Genomic DNA, 26,678 nt, shown 5'->3' with positions numbered 1-26,678 from the left:
CATGGCTTTTGTGACCTTCTCTATGAGCTTTGTAGGCAAAGTTTTTATATGATGTCCCCCACGAGTATGGTTTGATATTTCAACAACTTTCGATAAATCAATGTGGCATGTAAATTCCCTTCGTGTGTCTAGACTTCACAACAGTTCAAACATCTCTGGATTTTTGATTTGTTGGTCTAGGTTTGAAATTAATCCTTAAAATAGAAATATGACATACATGTCTATTGGGTTATTACGTCATCACTGTAAATAAGACGATTACAGATGGTGGAATTGGCAATGCTATATTTATCAACTTATATGTAATAAAGATGGTGAAATTTGCAATGCTAAATTTATCAAATAATATGTAATAAGCGATAATGCTATAAAATCGTGAAAAAAAAAAACAATCTGCGTCGTCAGTTTTCTAATTATAATATGACCGTTTCTAAATCTGTAATATGCTACTAAATAATATACAGTCCCTGAACAGCCCCAGAATTCCTATTCATTAACCATTACCTCTTCATACCAATAAAAATCGTGCTAGAGAAAAATAAGTGTTCGCTTTCTTTCTCCAATTTAAGTCATTGAGTGGCCATATTTGTTGACAAGAAACATATCCTTAGTGGTCGTTGCTGAACATGACAAGCATCGTTTTCCTTTTTCCATGTCACATTGACAAATGATTTTCAAAATTCAATGTGATATTCATAACATAGACTTTTATATATGAAATCAACATTCGAAAACTTGCAAAAAACTAATTTGTGCACATACAATAGTAAAATGGGGGTATTCCAAATTCTTCGTTTCTGCCAAAGTGTAAAAACTCACAAAATGAATCGCTGAAATGAAGACAGTGACGACGCAAGAAAAGCACACCTGTGATGGTTTTGAATAATAGATTCTCAAGTTTGATGATTGGTATCTTGTAGTGATGACAGAGTGCTAATTTACATGTTGGCTAATTTACATGTCGACAGCTAAACATCTGTTGGGGTTTGTGTATACCCAATCGTCGTACCTATAAATACTCTCTAAACCAGTGGTCACATGCTTCTCCTAACATCACGGCTTGAAGGGTGAACCTGGTCGATACAACTTGTTGCTTGCTATTGGCTTGCTGGCTGGCTAATGTGTGCTGCCACCTGGACGCTGGACGGGTATTGCATTCAAAAAGGAACTCAACCTTCTTAACGGGACACTAATTTGTCAGTTATTAATTGGATTACGGACTCGTCTTGCAGATAATTGTATACAATACCATACGGACTGACTGAAAGTCATTTGAGCTCCACATTTAGCGTCTACGACATAAGCTTTGCTTCCGTATTTTGTACAAACCTGACGTCGAGTACATCAGTGACTTAAGTTCTGTTTCATTTCATGTACAATTATTTTTGGGCAAATATTCTCAATTGATATGTTGTTCTCTGTCGTCTTTTATACAATACTCCGTTCTATCCTTTAGTTGTGTGTGTGTGTGTGTGTGTGTGTGTGTGTGTGTGTGTGTGTGTGTGTGTGTGTGTGACTAGACCATCTTGTGACAAACACAGATCCCAAAACAACAAAAACAAGTTAAAGTGTCATGTTGAGTATGATGTAGCGAATTGTTGAATCGGAATATACCGCTGACAATACACCGTAAGGTAACAACAAGGCCATGCCGCACTGTTTCCTGTTTCAGTACAGCTATAGAATAATGCATTTCAAAAGGAATTGATCTTGTTATCTGCTCAGTTATTATCTTAGCACACCTGCGAGACATGAATGTCTCCTGCTGCTCTTCGGGATTTTAACAAAATCAGTGATTATGGACAAGTAATTCAATCTACCAATCTGACGATAACACAAGGGAATTCTTGTACGTGTGGTGCAACAGGAAATACTTATCACAAGCCAGATAACTACATTATTATATTTGTTTAAAGTCTAAAACACCGCTTGTGTATATTGCTACGTTGTATGCAGTGACACAACGCGCAATATGGGTAAATTATGAGCATTCACTGAAAAAGATATTTTCTCTAAGCAAAAATAATACACTGGAATGAAGGCGAGTAATCTTGTTTCCAGATTGAAAAAGACAAAAAAATTACCGAAAGATATACAATAGTGGTTTTGTTATTGACTATTGATGTGTGTATTACATACAGCTGACTTGGATATTTTGAGTTGTTAGCACTAAATGATAACACAGTATTTCTTTGAAGAACCGTGCATCATCGAAAACATCAAATCGTCATGAGACCTGCCTGTGGCGAGAGCATGTTGTATATAGGATTATTACTTGCGGATAACATTCATTGTGCTTTTGTTATGGAAGGAAAGAAGGTCAAGACTTGAAAGGTAGACGTACTTCTATTTAAACATTTAAACACGAAATTTCTTATGTACATTTGAAACATATTTGATGTTATGCCATTTATCTTAGCATAACGGTGAGGTTCACGGAAAATAATGCATTGACTTGCAAGTTATTATTAACACTGCGACTTGTGATCCCGTTGATAATAGAGGCTAGGTCAGCTAAAGGTTGCAATATATAATGCCCGTAAATTAATTTACCAAGGAAAGTAACCCTCCCTTAATGGATAACATACGACGTATTGCATTAACTGCCTGAAACGCCGAAAAAAAGGAGTATTATCATGGATAAAGTAAACTTCACAGTCATTTCATTAAATCGACTTGTATTCCTATGACGTCACTTCTGTGTTCATCGAATGTGAAGCAAGTCAATTGCTTTGGGCAATTTGAAGGAAGGTTCCACAGTCACTCTTTGATAAGCTGCGCTCTTGAATGTCAACTAACATCTTATTTTTCACGCTATAGGTATCTAGATGTTCATTATATGTATTTTGAAGAAACTAAAACTGAAAATGTTTCAGTCGCAGAATGATGACAGTTTTAGGAGCACAACACAAAACAATCAGCGCACAAAATAGTTCTAGAAGTGTTGCCACTTATTAAATAATGAAACATGAATGGCACAGATGTAAGAATTGGTAAATAGCCATAATTGCATGCAATGATTGTTTCTCCTCGACGAACATATGAACTGAGTGGTCATGATGGAAGACAATGTTCACTTACCTGTTGACGGCAGTACATATGCAGTCGTCACTTTTGGGCTGCCTTGAAGGTTGTTCAATCACAAAGATTCTCCGAGTCGATAAATTTGTTGAGGATTCGATATTTAAGGATTAACACAGGTTTTCTTTAAAAGAGGTCACGTACAGAAATAAAAAAGGATAACATACAAGACTCTTTATATTTGCTTCATATTAAATAGGAATGATTATTGATGTTAGTCCAGTCGACGTATGCTACTGATGTATTACTTCACTTTATATTATTATAAAGAACACTGTCATTACGGCACGCCTTCTTTTAAGCCTCTCCAGCTCACATTAAACACGAAGGGGCGTTCCCCAGGACTTGGGAAGACATCTCCAGTTTCTCTTCTTTTCTGTAATCCAATGTTATACCGGCAAGCAGGAGCCACCATTTAATTCATCTGCCATGTTAGAAGTTACCATAGCAACATTTTCTTTCAGAATGTCTGCTGATGCACAGTGAGGTGTACTGAACTCTGACACGTGAATTTGGCCGCGATGATCGAGCACAATTGTATTTACAAAGCGTATCAACAAGGAAGCTACAATATCATCATATGTATCTCAGTTGAAATGTTCATATCATGTTGTGACCCCTTATACGACACATCGTTTTACCATTTTTACGACGCCAATTCGAGTTTGTCCTTTTCAGCATCATGACATGTCTAGTTCAATCAATCTCAGTACATTGTTTAATATTTTGTTGGTCGACTCTGACAGAGAAAATCAAACTTAATTGAATATCATTCACATGTTTGCAGGTTATTTTTTGAGCAATATAAATCTTCTTTTTTACAAGACCAGTAAGGCTGTTAAACTAATGAGTACAATAGTTGCAGTCTACACGATAGTGACATGGGATATAGATTGATTCTAAGATTCGGGGTATTAGATATTCTTTTTCTCTAAAATCTTATTAACCGTGCAATTTTAATCATTTCAATTAGTTGCAGTATGAATGACCTTTCGATTAATCTATTGTGGATAATAAACATGAAAATATTCGCTATTCATTGATAACAGATTGGTCTCCTGCGATTAATCATTTATGTATGTTAACCTCGATTTTTCGTGGAAAATTCCGTCTCGTTGGAGACTTTGGAATAAATTGTAAATATCCTGGGTCTCAGTGTGGCCATGTAACACTTCAAAATATTCAGCATTATTGTAATCGTCTCCGGGTATGTCTAGTGCAAATTTCCCCTAATTCATTTTGAGTGTAGATGAAAGTAACTCTCGCCAAGTGGTGATTTTAGAAGTAAAGTTTAGTGGCCGGGGTCAGTGACTTTAGGTTGACCGGTCACATTTGTTTACTAGTTATGTTTACTCGCATACAATTTCAGTTAAGATTTAAACTATTATAATATGTTACGACAGGTGGCTGGCTGGTACATACACAACTTTTGTGAAAATGCATAATACTATGAAGGCCACCTGGTGGCAATTAGGAACACCCAATCATGTGTGGCAATAGAGTTGCTTTGAAACTAGTATAAAAGGGACACCATTTCACAGCTCTCGGAGCTGATGTTCCGAATTTGATATGTGATAAAACCTACTACGTGCTGCAGTATGCTGTTGGATTCCTGTATGGGGAAGTTTTGACCTCTGTTACTGCTTTGAAACTCTGCGTTTTGCTGGGAATATTAGGTACTACATCACTGGAACTGAACTGTTTATTCGTGAACAATGGACACTCTTATCCACGAGTTGTGTGTTGCATTACCAAAAGTGTGTCCATGTGTATGCGCTTCGATACAAGACAAAATAGACTACGTCGAACATTGTGAGTAGTTTTATTTGCCACGACCAGTCATCAGTGTGTGTGTGTGTGTGTGTGTGTGTGTGTGTGTGTGTGTGTGTGTGTGTTAGTTCTTTCTTATTTTTCAAGTAATTGTGGTCCCTCTCCATCTTGTACTTTAGAAAAAACACCCAGTTTTCGTGACAACAACACTTCTCCTGTGCAGGTTATTTCGAGAAGATAATCTATCTAGCGAACTTTAGAAATTCGAATTGAAGGCACACACTATTGCTGTCAGACGAATGTATCGTCTTGGGGGCTGTAATATTTTGTCTGCAAGACAGACACGCCTAGGGGAATAGGATCAATACAATTTGTTTCGCTCTTTATCTGCAGCTTTGCTTCCTCTGAAAATGAATTATTCTAACAGTTTTTTGTAATCCTGTCATCATGCAAAAAAACAGCACAAAAGTTGACAAGAATGGACGAACTGCATTTTAATCCACATCAGTAAAGGTTTATGCTAAACAAAATTTCAACGATATGATCGGCATTTTAACATAGCAAATCCAGGTGAGGTTGTAGTCAACACTTATCTCGTCGGGTTGAGATCTATCCGCTTAAATAATTGAATATCGAAGGAAATTGGATTTCCGAGAAATGGAAGTAGCTGTGATAACGATCACGTCATTGAACGAAATAAAAGCGTTTGCCTGTGTTCCGCCATGGTGAATTGTCAGCAATAAACTTCGTCTTTTCCAAGTATCAAAAAAGTAATGAAATTTCCACTAATAATTTTTTTCGGATGACATCACAGATGCTGTAGATATGTTTGAAGGTGGAAAACCCTAAGAAATCGTGCAATATTGAAAATCGTGCAATGTATCGAACTTCAAAAGCTTTGTAGTCATGCGACAACGATAAATGCAGAGGAGATATGTTGTTTTAGAACTGATAACCTTCAAATAAATGATTGAATCGCTATGAATATAAATGGTTAGACGTACTGACATCTCGGCGCCATGATATTAAAATCTTGTGTCTGTGAACGCAGCTGAGATAATATTATAAACTCTTGCATACCATTTATTTCAATTAATTTGGCCATGGCGACTGTTGAAATGTTTTGGTACTAAACGTAGCACTAGTCTAGGATATGTTTACTATCAAGCTTAGACAGTTGAAATATTGCACATTTTCCTCAGAAATAAAACTCTTATTTGGGATCTGAGATACGTGATATCCTGGTTGCCTTAAAGAACTACCCATACTACTATCACGACTCATTTCATTGAAATATAATATAAATTGACGCTATCAAATTTAAAATACCCCCGGAAAATATTTCCAAGTGCTGTGATATGTAATGATAATCCAGAAAAAAAGTATATACGCCACATCACACCTGTCTTTACATAACCAATAACGATCAATGGTGCTTACTGAGCGTACGGAATACATAGATTTTAAAACCTTTGATATAGGCCGCCATTTACAGATTGATAAAAGTGCAAGTGATTTGGATTAGAATTGAACGAATTTAACTTGAGTGACGTGTAATAGTTACGAACGTAACGTTGGTCACTTTATCACCATGTTTGTTTGGTTTATATGAGTCTCATAAATGTGAATATTAAATTTATTTAATGATTCTTCATTATAAGCTGGAAAAGAAGCTCCACGCCAAGAAAACGTTTAAGCTTGGCAATATGAGGACCATACGTTAAAATCAGCACACAGCCTTTAAAAATCATCTTTCCGTGAATATGCAAATGTAGCTGTGATGGTTTGAATACATTAAAAAACATTGAATAATTAATGCAGTTTCACATGTCTTTTGTTACTAGTAACCTTGAATGAGTTAAATGTAACCCTATATACTTAGACTAACAGCAAAATATGCACGGGGCATAATGTTTAATTTTATTTTTAACCAGGTATGAACCGAATGCCTTCCGTAAGGGCAACGTTTTCGATTTTTGCTTCTATTTAGCCGAATTACCGAAACTCATTAATTATGCAAATGAATCATTGAAACAAAACAATTATCAATAAGCTTCTCGGGACATGTGCTCTTTGTTAAGTAATTATGCAAATTACTCATAAGGGTTGATAGCTAAATCACCAAGCTTTACAAAACACGTGCTCTCTATATCATCAATCAGTTCTAGCCATTACCCTAGCTGTAAGTGAATGCAGGGAAAATATATGGATACACTTTTGAGAAGATGAAATGGACTTACATTCTGTGTTTCATGTCTCAAGGCATACATGAATAAACATGGATTTTAATAAATCGAGATTGTATATAAATAAACCCAAAATAATATCTAATCAGCTCACAATGCAATCAGTAAGTCATTTACGTTGTCTCCTTTTTCCTTTTTTAAACTTAAAATCGCCTTACTTTGTTACATCAGACTACCAATTCTTGAGTTTGTATTTCTAGGACCAAAAACGTCGCATATACAACATTGAGATTTTGTTCTATAAAAGTACATGTTGTTACCTCACACAAAGATGCTGAATAACCGAATTCCAAGACATGATGCGTGATTTACAGATGATAAATGAAACCACAATGCCACGTTCAAAAAAATGAGGAGTGATTTTCAGATGCCCTGGATAGTAGTTAAAACGTTAGACACCAACTTTGTAGCTTTGGGAATAGTTCATGAAAGTACACTTTACATTATGTGTGGGTGGAAATTGGAAAGACACTCAAGTACGTGGTAATAGTTTGTGTGACATTTAGTTGTCTACGTGATCATGTTTATGAGTATATTTTTTATGATGTATGGGAAACTGACTAAGAGAAATGGCAAGTGCTTTTAGTATACCCTGGGTAATAGTTAAACTATTAACAACCCTAGACATATCTATCCTGTCATTACGACAAATCGCAGCTGTGGGACTAGCTTCAATAATTGTAGCGTTTGTTGTAATTTTGAGAGTATTTTCTTCTGTTTTGTGCTTTTTTTTTCGTTCCGATGTTTAATTGGAAGATAAACGCTACAATTCATGTAACGTAAACGCAAATCAAAAGTAAGCATGTTTGACCCAAGTCACCTTAAAGTCAATGTCGAGGTTGACATACTGAACAAGTCACCACTTTGTGACATTGATACTCAATGGTGTTTTATGGATTGTTATAGTGTGTCATTCTAAGCATCTTTTTAAAGGTACACTTGCAAAATTCTGTCAATCCCATAGACTATTAATCGCAGTTCAGCCATGTTTTGAAAAAAGACGTCGAGTACGTGATAACAGTAGAGAATGTGGTATTCATAGTGTAGATAATCGTGCTGTGGGTGTGTTAATGATGCATGGGGAAACTGACAAGTAACAATGTTCTTTTAGCTTACATTACTAATCATGTGGAGTTGCTTGGGCATTTGATAGACATTGTCATGTCAACAGTGTGGCAGCCATTTTTTTCGCCCGTTGAAAAACCTCGGGAACATCCAATTATGTGTACGTTAATAAGCCAGGATGAAGAAAAGTATACTTGTGACAATGTGGAAAATGCAAGGACCTCGATTGATATTCATCCTCCGTTCGATAGCTGTTGTATTAAGTTAATGTACGTACATGAATTGAATCTTCATCAGAATGGGTGGGCCTGGATTCCATACTAGTGGCTCTTAATTTCTAAAGCCATTGGACACGTAAATTGTATGTACACTGTTGGTAATCCGAGAAAATAACATTCAATTGAGAGATAATTAACCGAAACTCAACTAGGTAGTTGAACGTTTCTCACACATGTGTATACTTGCCCACTATTCATAATGAGTTTGTGAAAAGTGGACGATACGTCAATTACGCTGATAGTGAGTAAATATGAGAAGTGCCTTTAAAATAATATAATAAATTAAATATATGTGATAAATGGAAATACAGAGGATTGGGGAAGACGTTTTAATTTTGGGTCATTTGTTATTAAGCTAAAGCCTACATCAATACAGGGAAGTCCATTGGAAAATGCCAAATGTTAAGAATCTTTAGTGTAACGTACAGGGTTAAGTAACAAGTATCGTTCAAACACGGTTCAAAACGAAGAGCTCAGTACTGAGTTTTGTTGCGAGCAAAGAAAACTAATCAGAAAACTAGATGCGTAGGGAGATGGCTGTGTTCAGTTTTACACAATGAATCGTTTTGGGCATAACGGTGAGAAGATTAATATAACCAATTTTGTAAATGTCGTCCCTCAATCTTAAAGTGTGTATATTCCCGTTGACATGATGTCCAAGTGAGTTGAAATAATCTATTGAGTAAGTCGAAAATTTGATTTATGGCTACTAATGGATGTACACACCATATCACAAAATTAATGTAGACAAGTCAAACATACTAAATTTGCCAAGCATGCATACATAGTAGAATTTATATTGACAGTACCCCTAGAAAATTGCATTCAAATACTTATAACATACTTGTTCAAAAGTCAATGTTACAAACTCGTGTACATGCGAGGAAGACAATCCCCAAGAGCAATGCCAAGTGTCTACGAACTGTTAACATTGGTGCATCATACCTTTCGGTCAATGTTATATGATGTTCAGCGATATGAGTTATAGCACCTCCAGGGGAAACTTGTTTAATGGACTGAGCAATTGGAAGAATCAAAATAAATTACGACATTGATCATTTGTGACAGGCAAATTCCTTCACGCGTCTCTGGTAATCCAGTTTGAAATCCTATGCTGAGACCCCATGCAATGAGTCCATGTTTGGCTCAAGGTTCGTCACCGGTCTCGAAGATAAACTTCACTTCTTATAGGTGCTGCAAATATTCCCAGTGATGTATGTTGAGATAGAATGACCGCTACTTCAGTTTGTATATAGTAATAAAATCGATATTTACATCTAGAAATAATGGAAGGTAAGCATAAGGATGTTCACATGTATCACTTGCATGGATGTCTCAATCCTACTGATTGTAAACGCTTCCAAAGCGACTGTTGGTTCATAACAGGCATTTCATAAGAGTATCTTGACATTTGACGAGCGATGCAATTGATTTTACTTTTACTAGCTGCCCCTAAACATAGTCGTAAACTAATCCTAGACTGGGTTGATTTGCGTTCAACGCCAGAGGTGATACAAGATAGCATACACGTGATGTATACTGTGACCTCTTAGATATTGTCAGAGCTGCATAACAAGTTTACCTGTAAAAATGAGATAATACAACTAATGGATGATGTCTGCGGAGGATGCCTTACATCTAATGTCCCATGCTAAGGAGAATCAGAATTTAATTCAATTTCTTCTTTTCAAGACCATCAATCTACTGTAACTAGGGATTTGACGGTAGCCGTAACGGGTGACGTCAGGAATCGATGATGAGAATCAAAGTATATGAACTGGCATATGTGCACTGAGTCACGTTGAGGGAAGAACATTAACTATTTATGGCAGGCAAGGAAGTACGGTTCATTGCAGTTAGGGCAAGCGCTAGTTTATGTAATGTTTCAATCATTTACATAAGGCTCATTACCGTTGTTTATCTATCTCTCAGAGTAATTCAAAACGAACGTTGCTTACTAGAGCAACAGAATTGACCACATTTTCTCCACACATTAACATGTTTACTCTGATATAACATTTAGAGAAAGGGGTTCTTTGCTTTACCTTGGAATCCATATAATAGGTTAATTGTTACATTCTGCAATAAATCAATTATGCGATATACAGTTTCAATTACGAATACGTAAATGATAATCTTACTTTTAAGGTATGTCAGTCTATTTTGGATGTTTTAGGACAATTATGGAAATTAAGTTCGTACCAGTTACTAGGAAAACGACTAATTGTCACTTCTACTTATCAGTTGAACTCCTTTGTGTGTTACACATTCTGGTCCTTAACTGTGTACAGTCTTTTAATTAATCATTTGAAGGCAAACTAAAACCCTTAGAATAACGATATACTGATATTATTTACAGATAAGCAGTGAAAGCATTTTCCAACCTTACTTTGTATTATTAGGAAAGTGGATCGACACCATCTTTCCTTGACAGTATGTCATCATGTTTGGTTTCAAACACCAATTAGGTCATTTGTACAGCCATTCGTGATGATAGATACATGCTTCGCATATTATTAAGTACAGGAAATCAAAGATGTCCTATTACCTAATGTCATCTTTTCCATTACTAGCGTGGAATGATTTACATACACAAGAAAGCACCATATGACGTTCATCGGAAGATGTTGCCTTTCAGTAAAATTTGCTGTAATATTCAGATGATAGACCATTCAATAAAATAAAAGTACATGTTACTGAAGTGAATCACTCCCGTAAGGGCATGGTTTGAATTCGATGACCATATTGCTCGATATATTCTCATATTGACACTATAATGCCATAAAATGCGAAATGTTTTGAACTGCCATTTACCACATCATATCCACTAAATGTCCACTTAAAGACAATATAAGGATTAATTAAACATTAGTTTACTTGAAGCTTCGATTATTTAAGTTCCTCTATAGCCAACTTATGATGATCCGAGAAATTAATGACTGCTCTGTTCTTCCTAAAATAAGATTTATTGCAAAGTGTTTCACACTGTTCGTTCTATAGCCCCACTCTACTACTAAACTGTTGTCTTCAATATACTACCATAATGTTTTGTTTGTGAAAATCTTCATTCCGTAAAGCATCATGTAATTAGCCGATGTCAAAGCCAGATGCAAGCGACGAATTTGTACATCCTTCGAAATTCAATAATTAAGTAGCTGACGGCCACAAAAGCATTCAATGCTCGAGCTCGTTTTGACACATGTGGTACAACACACCAGGTGATCGCACTTCAAGATTAGGCAGATACGAGTTGTTATATTTCAGGATGTGCAATCGACTTGCCTAAAGCGTAACGTAGTCACTATATGTTTATTTTATCTCTCAAAGGAACATACTCCTGTCAGCGACGTAACTGTAAAGTGTCATTATACATAAACATATGCATGTATTCTGCTATTTCCTACAGGGTACAACTGGATTGAAAATAAGAAAGGTTTAACGTGCTGGACTGAAAGTAATCAAAAGTGTAATAATATATGTAGAGTGCACTAATACATCCATTCTTACATATGAACATTGAAATCACGGGAAACTATATATATATAACTCGGTGATTATCAATCTGCTCAGACAGTGCTCTATACCACATACAGTGGCAGAGCGCAAAACTATATATATATATATAGTTTTGGTAGTACTGGAACTCTTTCTTGGTTGTGACAACCAAGAAAGAGTTCCAGTACTACCAAAACTATTGCGCTCTGCCACTGCGGTATAGAGCACTGTCTTAGCAGATTGATACTCACCGAGTTATATATATATATATATATATATATGGGTATGAAATATACCGAAAATTTGCAATAAAGTATGGCCGCCGTTAAGCATTCTCTATTTTTACATCCAGGTGGTACCCTACTTTTTATCTAATTTCCCAGTGTTGTTTTGTGTAATGTACTTCTTATTGAGACAAAAACAACTGCTCTCAGGGACAGCTCATGAAGGCAAAATAAGTAGCAGGGGAATTGAACTGAACACAGCCACTGATCACCAAAATATATAAACATATTGTGACAGTTTTCGGTTCATTGTATTTTAGTCTTAGTTCTATAATGTGTCTAAAGCTGTGTGAAACATGACCTAAAATATGAAGTCAAATTGTAGAGTTGGAAGATATTAGTTGTAATAGTATATTTATTTAATCCTAAGCTGATTAGATTATAGTCACCACTTTGACATGCGTCATAACTCTTTTGTTGTTATTCAACAGAAAAAAGACATGCTTTGATAAAAACATTCTTGATTACCTTGTGGTGTTGATAGATAGTGTGAATTACGTCATGCTCTGTAATAGATTCACATAAGTCATATGCAGGATAAAATTAGAGTAGTCTATATTCGGTATACACGGTTACACAATATGATGAAATAAACTTTTTTTTTATCTGTAAACAGTACAAGTATCACAACCCTCGAAATTGAACATATTAAAAGAGCTAGCATGGATGTTACCTTTGGTTCTTGGTTCTATTTTGTAGAATTGTTTCACTCTGAAATATTCTTGGTAAACCCCTCGGCCGGTTTCTGAATAATATAATATTAATATTCACTGTCGACACCGATTTTCTCAACGATCAGTTTTAGTGTCTATCAGTTGTTGTGTATTTTGTGCAATGGCAATGGCTGACTGTGCCACTTAAAACAAGAACGTTTATTTCCGAAATGAGAAATCATCAAATGTTGTTTCATAATCGTACCGAATTCTTTTGGAGTATGATTTGCATATATACCGAACCTACGACAGTAGCATGTTGTTGTATGTTATCAGTTGGTCTCCTGTGATTCATGAATGGGTCGAAGCGAAGTGCAGAAACGTCGAAGCACAGCCTTCCTAAAATGCAAACACACAGGTTTGATAAAAGAATCAATGTAAATCCTGAGATTGCAATTATAGACTCTCCACGTTGAACCACTACATTTAATGCATGCTTTTCCCACGGTGACAAAAAAGTAAGATAGCGGCTTCTCAGTCCAGTCCCATTAAAGTCGCTTTGGGAATAAGCAGCAGGTACACAACCTAATAATTTTAACCATATGTGCATGTTCTTGTCTCTTGAGGAGACGACCTGGTGCATCGATTGCAATATGATACGTGTGATGGCAATCTTAATGGGTGGTATACTCTTTATGTAAAACGTAACGTTTTATACCTGCTGAATCGCACGCCAGGAAAGGAATCAGTTATTTGCCCTCGTTTGCATAAAGGTGTCCACTTACATATTCGGCTTTGCACTGCAATACAATTGTCAATAACATGTTTTAGGCATACGTTACTTTTATCTGTGATGATAAAGACAATTTCAAATTTCAATTAGTAGTGAAGAAGATCATTTGAACGTTTGGATCATTTTCGAGCATAAGGAATTGTAGTCATCAATAATATTCTTGTATCAGTACATCACATCTTGAACACAGAAGAAGTGAGAATAAGTTCAATAAAACGGCCATTAAACTTACGATTGACCAGGCAAAAACTACACTAAAAACACTAAACGTACACAGAATACCAGTTGGTTGGATGCAAGTCAATCAGGCAATACTGAAAGCACGGATAGAGTTTGAAGAGTGTGTTTTCAGAGATATTTCACTTTTGTATCTTGATCTGAACTTGTGAAAATTCCTTTTAGATTGTGTTCGTGTCACTATTAACTGTTAACATATGTTAACAAAGAAGGTAGTCTATAATCAAGTAACAAAGGTAATTATTACAGAAAGTATACTCAATAGCTTTTACTGTTGAGAACCTTATACTATTTCAAGTTGATAACAATATAACGCACTAAATAAAACCCAATGGAGCATGTAAATTTGTTACATAAAACAAGTTTAAAAAGTCAGTAAGTGCCTCGAGTGTTCAAGTGATAGTCAGACAGAGAGTATTTAATCACCTCATTAAAAAAATGGCATTAGTATAAAAATACCAAGTTTAGATCGGATATGATAATTCGACAGTGGTTGATGACTGATTCACTCTCTGAGCATGTGCTTTTCGTCACTTGTTTTAAAGAATTCAATTCAACTCACCTAATTTAAATAAACCTATATGCAAGAGCATCCAAAGTGGTTTGTACCAGACTGGTGTATCTTGATAAATTTTAAATAAACCCTGGATTGTATAGATTGCTGTACAATATCTGTGATTTGTGTATTCGTATGAAATTAAAGAAAATGGCAGGCCTGTTACCATATATGGCAACTATCTACCATTTATTATTATCTGAGGCATACTCTTAGTAGAGAACTAAATGAGAGACTACAGTCTAAACAATGATCTCGGTGGCCTCTTGTGTAAACTTTGAAAACAATATAAAGTTACGTAAGTCCACCATTAGTATGTTGTAAAACATTTGATAGATATATTCGCAATCTAATATGCAAACTCAAATTAATATGCATAACACAGTCTTTATCATTGCATCGGCACACACAAAGCAACAAAAACTAATTTTTGCGTCATCGAGACAATCTAAAGTACAAACAATTCCTGTCTACCAGCTGTATAATCATCATAAATTAGGATTACATTATCAAATAAAACTCTGGGATGAAATGTGATAGTAACAAAACCAACCAACCAAACAACCAACCAAACAAACAACAAAACGATGAAACGAGAAAACAAAAGAACAGAAGTAAAATCGTAAGATTGTAATGAGTTAGGTATACCCATTTGTAGAAACCCCCAACATACTACCAATATTACACCGTAATGAATCTACCAGGCCTTATCGTATTTTCGCTGTGAATAGATAAAATGATGCAGTTCTAAGAAAAATTGATCTTATGATCTTCTCTACTTCCTTGGCAGATATGCGATGGATAACATGTCTCCTATTAGCCGTCGTGTACTCTTAATGTGCAATACCAAATACATGCAATACTTATCACAACTACTTAAAATACTCCATGATATGTTGCATTATGCGGTTGTATAACGTCTAAAACAATAACAGGATTCACTTAAATATCTCTTTCAGTCAAGCGGAAGTCAAGTGTGATATCTTTATAGTATATGAGAGGAAGAAATAATCAGTGTGAACAAATTTAATTCCACGAAGAGACAGCTTCAAAGTATTTATGAAAGATATAGAAGAGTTCTAGTTGATTATTGATGTATGGATCACATGCAGCTGCTCGGATATTTCTGTTGACCTTCTCGCACTAGATCAAAAACACAATGTTTCTGTGAAGAACCTTGCATCGTCGAAAACAACGCATAATCCGGTGTAGAGAGCATGTCTTATTAAGGTACCGCGGTAAAATTCGCTGTACTTTTGGTCATACCTTTCTCTTGATAAATTGTTATTTAAGGAAAGGTTAAGAGTTGAAAAGTGCATGTGCACTTCTATTTAACGTTTACATTGACTCGATGTGTGATGTAAATGTGAAGCATTGTAGACTAAATTGAATTGCTAGTTATAGTTAACACAACCACTTTTGAGTTTAGCGAATAATGATAAGGTTAGGTTAGCTGAAGGTTGCAGTGTATAATAACACCTATGCTCAAACATTAGCTGACTATTCTTTAATAAATCAGAAAACATATACATGAACAGAACGGCGTCGAGCATTAACCGGCTAGATACCAAAAAGGGATAGTCTTATCGGTAGAGGTAATCTACACATTCATTTTCTGAAATTTTATAAAGTTCCTAAATTTCAATGTTGATAAAATGTTATGGGCTTGATGCGTTATAATAGAGATTCTCCGGTCACTGCAATCCACATTGGTACATGCACCCGATTGTGAGAAAATTGTGCATATTTCAATTGCAGAATGGTAGCAGTTTAAAATCCCTTAAACACCCATCGGCGTTAACCGTTGACGTCAGTAAGGTATTGGCAGCAATGAATCGCGATCGATGAAGCAATGAAACGAGAAGACCAAGCCATCACAGATATAGGATATAGTGCTATAGACGTCTCTCCATGCAAGGATTACTTTATATTAGTCTCGACGATCAAATGAATGAATGAATGAATGAATGAATGAATGAATGAATGAATGAATGAATGAATGAATGAATGAATGAATAAATGAATGAATGGTGGATGATAGTGTCCTCTTACCTGTTGATGCAAGAATATTTGAACCCATCGACCTCCGTCTTGAATATTGTCGAAGCTTGAATATAGGGAATTTGTTGAAAGATTATATAGTCAACTGGGTAGTTTCGTAAAAGGGAAGGGATTCTTATACACGTGGATGATTATTAAAGTATGCTACTGATATAACACGTTGTCTTCAAATGCGAGTGATATCTTCACGCTTTTAAGGGAACAGCTGCGACAAGTCGAGGGGTAAACCTATCCAGAGCAAATTGAACAAAACTGGAATGTTCTCTAGATGATGGAAAGCAATCGTACGGTGCTCTTTTCCCCTATAAGCTAATGTTATAACGGCAAGCACTAGCCATTATTTAATTTATCTACTGTGTAGGAAGTTACCATAGTGACATTTTCTTTAAGGATATCTGCTGATGCATGAAGTGTAATGAACTTTGGTACTTGAATTCAGTCACGATGATCGAGAACGATTGAATGTACGAAACGTACAAGGAAGCTAAATTACCGTCATGCATCTCAGTTCGAATATTCATATCATATTGTGACCCCTTAGACACATCATTTTACGGCCATTACACCAACTCAAGCATTTTCATTTCGTCATCATGTATTTCAGGTTCAATTAAAAGAGTACAGGGTTTAAAATGTTCAGTGGCAAAATATTAGTGAAGAAATGAAACTCGAATTGAACAACGCTCAAATGTTTGCAATATAATATGTTTAAGAGGTTTTTTTCATTTCGTCGTTTGCAATTCCATGGAAGGTTGTGTTCGAGTTATGTAATAAAACTAACAAACAGGACGATATTGGTATGTCCCCAGGTTAGGTACCAATTCACTGCATTTACCAGACCAAGCGACTCATGTGTAAGCGTGCCAATTATTCAAAACCAAGACGCCAATGTCAACTATTAGACATCATTCAATTGACGAGTTTCGAAGTATTATAATGCAGAACACATACAGTCCTTCAGTTGTTCTGGAAGTCGTTCATTCAGACGGTCCGGTCCGTTCGTCGCGTCTGTCTATCTCGATATGAGTTCTGAAATTTCAAAATTGTCACTGCTTATATTCATTTTCTCCTTGTGCAAAATTGACGTCAAAACATGACATATTTCGTTAAGAAGTCGGTGGTGATAAACAATAACATATACGTCATTAGGAATTAGGATGTGATGTAGTTACATAGTGTCCTCAAACTTCATGATTCATACTTAATCAACGGTCACTGGGGTCAATGTACAGATTCCTAATAGCACACGCTTGTCTCAGATCATGATTTGTGAAATGTCAAACTATTAAAGTTACATAAGCATTTCCAAATATAACTGAACCATTCTACAATAGCATTGCTTTGAAGATAGATATCCTAAGGGCATTAGGTAATCTGTTTATTCACTCTAGTTTTAGCATGCACAGTTATTATCATTATCTACCCATTTCCTTCACAGATGATATTTTGGTTAGGCTGTTTTGGTATCTATAACGTTTGCCATTGTGATTCCTGTCATTTATCGATACATTGTTAGTTTATATTCTACTGACTAATCCCGTCTCGTTGAAGACTTTCGAATGAATAGTAATCTCAAACGTCTCAGTTTGGCAATATAACACTTCACCGTTATTATCATCGTCTCCGTGTATGTCTGATATGGAATTCCTCTTTTGAATGCGGATGTCTGTATAGAAGGAAGCAGGCCCGTTGCCCTCTGTCATTTTGCCCCCCGGCACGTTGCCCCTATATATCCAGATATCTATCCTGTCGTTACGACAAATTTAAAGGTTGAGAAATTGTTAAATGTATCTTTGTCTCTTACATGGCCAACACACATTAATTCCTACTGTTTCGGGTAAAGGGTTTCAAGAAGATATGGTCAAGAAGGATGTTGAATATTAAACAGCAGTATATTTCTTTTCCTCACTTTGTACATCTGAGTTTACTTACTTGAAATTTAATATACTAGTCATATGCACATTTTATGGATTGTTTCAGTGTGCCAATTGAAACCACGTGTATCAAGCAAAGACAACGTACGCTATCAAAATGTAACGATATGATTATCTTAAAACAGTAAATTGTCAACAAAATATTAGCCGTAATGGGGAAGAAATACGAGAACATGACAATAGTGGAAAAACCTGTTATCAAAGCCTTGATATATATTCCACCCACATTCGATGTACGTGAACATATACATTTAGTAAGTCTTTGCCAGTATTCATATATACTAGCCCGTCTTAATTCCAAAGCTTACAGGTGGGCATGGCTCCAATCTTAATGTCTAAACCCCCTAGGCACGTAAATTTTACATTCGTGGTAGTATGTCCGGGAGTGTGACATTCAATTGAGATAATTACCCGCGAAAAAAAGTTAAGTTGATATTTCTCGGATGTGCGCTTTTGTTGTCTACTAATGGTATTGGGATAATGAATAGATTGCAGTGCAGACATGATTCAATTATACTGAGTAAATACCTGAAGAACGGTTAAATTAATATAACTGAAATAAAATGGATTCCAAATCAGGAGGCGCTTTCGATAGTGGGCGACTATATGAAAGAGATAGAATGAGATCGCAACACTTTGTGTATACGTGCTTAAATTTCCATCATCTCATCAGCTTCACAGATAAGTCCATCGGTAAATGTCAAATCTAAGAATCACCGGCATTATTGTATTATGTATGTAGTCTTGAGTAATGGCATCGTGCAGTTCAAAATGATGTATTTAGTTTTGAATATCCGGACGAACAAATGAAGTAATGGGAAAACTAATCACAAAATTGGATGCATTTGCAATTTGTTATTCAGTTTTACACAAGAAATCGTTTCAAGCCTAATGTTGAGGAAATTGTTTATATGAATTTCCCAAAAATCTGCCCCTAACTTCGACACCTTGAAACTGTAACCAAGTGAGTTCGAACAATCTATCAACTTGAAGTAAGTTGAACATTTCAGTTATGGCTACTAATGGATTTGTACATCATATAACAATGCTGAAGTCAAATATATGCATTTTAGTATGCATGCAGATGTATGAGGAAATTGAAATTGACAGAATGTAAACATTAATGTGAATTGTATCCAATCACTTTTTAGATTTCTAAGTCAAAACATAAGTCTATACATGGCTGTATATACACGCGAATGAGATGTATCATTTGTAGTAAAGTTTCACTGCAATATGTTTACCCTTACGATAATTGGCTTCTGGAGAATTCTCGTGTGGCACGTGTGGATAGTAATAGGTGGCATTAACATCCCTTAGAGCAATGCAATTTGTCAACGACAGGTTAATACCGGTTAACCGAATAATAATGGACTCAGCAACCGGATGAATCAGTGCAATAAAAGAATAAAGTACGACATTGACCAGTTGTGACAGGTACATTACTTCTCACAATTCTTGTAATTCAGTTTTAAAGTCTATGCTGAGACGTCTGTGATAATGTGAGTCAATGTTAGTTTAAGATTCGTCATCTGTCTCTGTGATAAACGTCACTTTTATAGGCACTGTAAAGTATTCACAATTATAGTATTTTAAGATAAAATGAACCCTACTTCAGTCTGTAAATAGTAATGAAATACTGTATAGCTGATAAAAAAAATTTCAAATGATATTGAAATGTATCCTAAGATAAGCCCATACATCATGATTTACCCGACCCAAAATTCCTATCAACAATAACAGTATCTTGTATCCGCTATATCAAAGTCAAGATAAGAAACTCATTCTTTATATATGTATTTATCCAAAGATATAATACATAAACATTGGAAACAACCCATTTCTTTAGATCAGAATCAATATCCCCTTCCCACATACACACACACCGCAAAAAAGTATACTCAGCAATAACAACGGTCTTGATTCTTGCAACTCGGTGTATTAATTGGCTCAGTCAGAATACCAAAACGGAATCTATTGAACTATGTTGATTGCTTACATCTCATGATGTTATTGTTATTGGTGGACGACACATACACGATAGAGACTGGAATAGAATCGCTTTCTGATTCATTACTCCAAAAGAGTGTACGATTTCAAAGCATTTCTCCTACTTGCTTTTGGCTTGTAACCCAAGAAACTGCCGAAGAGAAATGAAGAATACAATATTTTTACTCAAACTTCAGTGTTGAATTGTATGGTAAAACCTATATGCTTACGATGTCTCACTTCCCAGATTTCACGGAAAGTAGTTAAAGCGTCTGTTAAACGATAGTGATTTTCATGGGAATACGAAATTATTGATCGTCAGATTCGAGTAGTAAAGGTCACTTTCTAGTTTGTGCACATTTTAGCTGTTTTATATAGTTAGGCAAGGTATCACTTTGCCTTTGTTCATGACAAGGTAGAACACCAGTATACAAACTCCGCCACTTAATACATTTATAAAATGCCAAGCAATATTTCCATTATTGATGAATTATTGACGTTGCTTTATATGCAAACTAAGATTGTTACAAGAGCTGCATTAACACAATCATGTCCAAGAATAATGACAACTATTTCAAGGTATTTGGGTTACAAAACTGTGTATGAGTCATGTTACACGATATGCATGATAAGGGGCTTTCTATTGGTCAATACCCTTTCTAACGGTCCACTTTATTTGAATCTGTGTTTTAACTACCGTACGAGAATTGATTGATCCGTTGAGATTGTATGGCACAGTACAGATATGATTACCTTGTCAACCTGATTTAGACAAGGGGTGTTTGTATGAGCGCTTATCACTCTGGAGACGCAAATCATTCACTTCACTCAAGCGGGTGCTAACATTTCCCATGGTAATATAAGATAATTGCTTGATGCACAAATCAGTTCATATTACAATCATATTACAAGCAAATAAGTAGTAAAGAAAATAACCTAAATTGTTATTGAGATCTAAACTGTGCAGTTTTTATAACCCTCAGGCAAATCGTTAATATATTGGTTTTACACATTGAAAGGCCATCAAGAACTAGACTATCAAATGGTTGAACCAGACTGTAATATGCTTTGTCAGGTTTAAATGTTTAACAATTTCTGAGAACTGAATGACGCAATCCTACATGTAAAATACGACTGTTGGTTCATAACAGGCCTTTTATAACAGTGTCTTGACGTTTGTCAATCGATATAATTGATCTTACCATCACTAGTTGCCTCTAGATCCAGTTCTAATCTAATCTTAGATTCAACGCTAGAGGTGATACAAGATAACATACACATTTAAATGATGTCTACGTACAGTGATCTCTTAGACCTTGCTAAGAACTGCATGTCCACCTGTCAACCTATGAAAAATGAGGCGGTACCACCAATGGATAATGTTCTCAGAGGTTGTTTTATATATTCACCACATGTCAAGGACACTCATGATTTAATTCAATTTCTTCCTCTCTGCTATTGGGTACCATATTGTAAGAATTCATCAACAATATCAACATACAATATCTAGGAGATGGACTGTCATCTTGCATTGGTTAACGACTTCATTACTGGTGAACGGAGGATGAAATCTGCGAATTTGCGTATGTACAGAGTCAGGTCGAGAAATGTGTGTGCCTGAAATGTAAGCAAGAACGGTTCATTACAGTCAGGGCAAGGTAGTTTATAAACTCAATTGAAGCATTAACAGACGGCTCATTATTGTTGTTTGTCTATCTATTATTCGAAATGAACAGTGCTTATATATAATTACTAGAGCAATCAAAATGACTACACCTCATCCAAATATTAACATGTTGACTGTGGCACTATCATCTAAAGAAAGGTTATATTTACTTTAAATGGAAATGATATGCTAATACATCGAGTCAATACATTACTATACAACCGTATGGCTATGTTACCTATACTTTAACTTATACAGAGATGTTTTGGCAGACACAAACATTTACTTGGCTAATGACAGCCTCACAATTAAATGTATGGTAGGTATTGAAGTGTACAATTTTAAAATAGTTGTGTAATGCTATATTTTATACAATGTTTCTCGTAGCTACGGGCATCGAACCTTGAAATGAAACGTAGTTTACATTGGAGTCTTACGTTTCCAGGACAACGGAAATAATCATCTTTAAGTGTAACATCTTGATGAAATTTGAGTATCCACAATTACTGCAATTTCATAAGTTTGTCTAGCGACATCGCACGCATCTCTGGCAACTTACGTAGTATCAGTGCCAATTATGCACAATGTCGATTATTATTTCCTACAAACATCTTTTGTATCGAGTGAGGTTATTACACTGGACAGTGGTTTTCCAATAACCTCGAAAATCGGACGCTGTATTATTGAAATATTTGCTCCAGAGAGAATGGAGCCTAATTCTCAAAATGCAACATACTGAATACATATTCCGCTTCCAAATCAATATTTGAACCTGTAACCTTAAATGTTCCAGTGTATACCATTTATGATTTACTAAATCTCAATGTAACATACAGTCCTAAATAGAGTTACAAACTGTCAGAATGATGATTGAACCCCTCTGGATTATTTCAACCGTTGCCTTCGTAATATCAGTTAAGAGGTTAGCATATCAGTAATCTTTCTTCATGGAATTGGTTAGTTTAATTTCAGCGAAGGTGTTTTCCAACGTTATGTGTATTATAGTGAAAGTGCATCGACGTTATAGTTTCTTGACCATACGTCTGCTATTTTGTTTTAAAACAACTCTTAGATCATTTAATTTGTACAACCATTCTCGATGACAGAACACACACTTCGCATATTGTTTAAGGTTCAGGAAGTCAAGATGCCCAAGGATTGCCCAAGGTCATCTTTTCCATTACAGCATGGAGAGATTTGCCTAATCTAGAAAACATCACATGACGTTCGTTGAAAGATATCTATCAGTGAACTTTGCTACAATTTTTAGGTGATTGATAGTCAAACACAAAATAACTATATGTAAACTGAACCATTCGCACATGAGGTATTTAGTCCAACTTTTACTATAGAATGCGAACCCAATCTCATCGTATTGATATACAGTCCACGTAAGGTAATAGACACACTAATACAATAATAGTTATGCTTCAATGATGCAAGTTGCTCTAAAGCCAACTTATGGTGAATCGACAAATTACTGCCTGCCGCGTACGTGCTCAAGATTAGATGTATTATACTCTTTGGCCACCATCTCAATAAATGGAATGTAACCTCAGCAGAGAGCATATCATTTTAAGGGGAAAATTACAAACAAATATCCCAAAGCAAGGTATGTAATGGTTTCGTTAAATTTTTTTTTTAGTTTTTCAATGTGATTTTACTTTGAGTTAGGGTTATTAACAACTTGGTGTGTACATTTTTTAACAAACGAGAATTTCGTCTCAGGACAGGTAGATGTGACTTTCAGCTTTCAAACTGTTCGGTAATATTTCAGTATGATGGTTAACCGAGTGTATGGGCAGGACTGACTCAAACAACCGCACACAGTGAAACTGTTTGTTACGTAAACACTACATCTGTGTATACGTGGTCGGTCTAAACCTTTCGTCAACTTGCAATGTATGAAATAAGATGCCGAACTTTTCAGACAGTACGTAACAATGATGTCAATTTTGGCTACGTGCCAACTAATAGTTTGCGGTGTTGGGATCCTATGTTCATTAAGTGATGAATTGATTACATCAGACATAAGAATATCTATCGACGAGTCGACAGAATTAAGGGATTCATTTTCAACAACGAGTGAAAAGATCAAGAAATAGCCGTTACAATGACAGAGGAAGTAGCTGATATAGCCGCTGTGATTTACCTGTTATTTTGAAATCTTGCGAAGTCAGATCTAGATTAGTTTGGTTTCTGCTTAACCTAGTGCGTTATACCACAGCCAAGTAAAACATAGATTACTTGTTTATGGTTATACATTGATTACAGGCGACATTAGTCTAGAATAGGTGCGCAAAAGGATTTTGAAAAAGACCAACTGATGAACAAAACGACAGGATGAATAACTATGGTGACAGCAATTTTCTTGCATATAATCTTATATTTTGTTTTAAGTCATTGATTTCAACGTCAATTGTACATAATTTGTGACTGACAAGCATATTTTTGTCGCATCAGAATTGAAATTCACTTAGGCATATTCATCTGCATTTAGTCACATACAGAAATCGACTAATTGACCTAATAGGAAAAATATACTGGCATCTGTGTTAATCACGTTTTAAATCTTATTCAGAGATCCATATTATACTCAGTTTCAATGATATAAATACGTGAACAATCTTGATGAAGGTATATTTTAAACTGACGAAAGGATAGTTTAAAGGAAGAGAATCTCTAAAGTCTAACATCTGACATTTAGTATAATCCCCCAGGTAACGATACAAGGGCTAATGTAGCGTTCAGTAAGAGGGAAACGATCAAGGAATGAAGTTAGTGCAGTGTTTGCTTACTCAGATATCCAGTAGACTCTCACATACAGAGTAACAATTGTTCTTTGAAATATTTTTGATGCATTTACACTTCTGTTTTCATATATCAGGGAAAGATATAGTCGTCGAAACTCGTGCTGTTTTATTGCTTATTCTCCAAAAAGGGATGGACATACTGAAATAAATATCATTGATGATAATAACTAACGAATAATGTGTATATTCTGGACAGCTTGCTTGGCGCCAGCAAAATCGTAGTGGTGACAGATTCACTGAATTGTATACTAGTTGGAATGCATAGGCGTTCAAGCTACATTGGAACCCAATGGAGCATGTAAACGTCTGTCGATATTTTTTTTACACAAAATCACAAAGTAGTTTGAGTTTAAACAAGTCGGTAAGTGTCACATCGAAGAAAAAGTCCTTAAAATAAAATGATAGACTTGTTTAGTCTTTATTCACGTGATTTTATAGAATGGACTTTAGTGTAAAATAGCAGTTGCTTAGGTCAGACAGTCGCTGATAATCAATAACTCTCAGAGCATCTCCATTGGACTCTATCGTCAACGTTAATGATTTACTAATAAGTCTGGCCAAGAAATGAGAACATTTGTTTGATATTTAGAAAACAGTATGTAATCTAGACAGACTAAGTGTGTTTGCTTCTAAATGTGCAATACCTAGCTATAGGCGATACTTACCACAATTACACACCAGGATGTGTTCCTTCATGCAGTGACATAACACACAAAACAATATGTGTAGATGTGAACATTCACTGTGAAGCATCTGTTTCAGTCAGGAAAAAGTCAAATCTAGTATCTTTATATTATTTGAGAGGGAGTAATAATTAGCACAGAAGTCAAATTGATTATTGATATGTGTATGATATACAGCTGCTCGGATATTTCCATTGGACTGCTCGTACTAGATCGTAAAAATTCACTGTACTGTTGATCAAAAAGGTCAAATGATACTTTCTTATCGAAGGAAAGGTCAAGAGTTAAAAGTACATGCGTGTACTTTTACATAACATTTCTATTGACTCAATGTCTGATGTAAATGTAAATGTAAATGTGAGGCACAGCCGACTAATTTGACTTACAAGTCATAAATAACACAACGATTGTGAGTTTTGCGAATGCTCCACTGACAAAGAATGGGTTAGCTAAAAGTTGCAGTATATAATGGTATATATGCTCATTTAATGTATCGGAAAACACATACAAGAGCGGAATTATGTCTGGCATAAACCACCCGAAACACTGAAAAAAACGAGTATTATCGGCTGAAGTAACATAGACACATTCATTTCCTTATAAAATGTAACTCACTCCATCTCATTGTTGATGAAGTGCGTCAAGGGCTTCAAGCGATTTAAAAAAGATTCTCCATTCACTTGCAACTTGACACCACGTGCACCATAGAAGCTAAATAACACTAGCATCGAACATTTTGTAGGTACAATGACATGATGTATCTAGAAGACGGTATAACAATATAGTCGTCTTTTCATGCAAGGATTTGTTTCGCCTCGACGATCAAATGTACTGAATGATGGATGACAATGTCTACATCTATTCCCTGTTGACGGAAATATACACATATTCATGGACCTAGGTCTTGAAGGTTACCGAATCTGAAATGCAGGGAATTTGTTGAGGATAATGTATATCTACTCAACCTAGTATTAAAAGTGAACCGAGAAATGCTATGCACAGTTTAAAATAATTGCGGGTTTTCGTTAAGGATGACACATACAGAAACCTAGAGAGGGAACGACGTGCGAATCT

At 35.6% G+C, this 26,678-nt stretch overlaps 1 protein-coding gene across 1 annotated transcript in view; it reads right to left on the bottom strand.

Moving 5' to 3' along the window:
- LOC144435349 (uncharacterized) overlaps positions 1-26,678 on the bottom strand; it is a 180,079-nt gene that overhangs the window by 124,511 nt on the left and 28,890 nt on the right. The window lies entirely within an intron of this gene.

Source organism: Glandiceps talaboti, chromosome 5 (assembly GCF_964340395.1).
Source record: "Glandiceps talaboti chromosome 5, keGlaTala1.1, whole genome shotgun sequence".
In the NCBI taxonomy this organism is placed as follows: domain Eukaryota; kingdom Metazoa; phylum Hemichordata; class Enteropneusta; family Spengelidae; genus Glandiceps; species Glandiceps talaboti.
The sequence above is the reverse complement of the archived record's forward strand: the minus strand, read 5'-3'. Positions and strand labels throughout refer to the sequence as shown.